Here is a 200-nt window from a genome sequence, read left to right on the forward strand (position 1 = left end):
TATATATATATATATATATATATATATATATATATATATATATATATATATATATATATATATATATATATATATATATATATATATATTATATGTACGGGTGTGTGTGTACACGCGCGGAAATATGTGAAACGGAAACGTAGACGGAGATCATGAGAGTGATATGCCGGAGAAAATTGATCCGGATTAGCTCACCGGAC

The sequence above is a fragment of the Ipomoea triloba genome, chromosome 15 (assembly GCF_003576645.1).
Source record: "Ipomoea triloba cultivar NCNSP0323 chromosome 15, ASM357664v1".
Taxonomy (NCBI): Eukaryota; Viridiplantae; Streptophyta; class Magnoliopsida; order Solanales; family Convolvulaceae; genus Ipomoea; species Ipomoea triloba.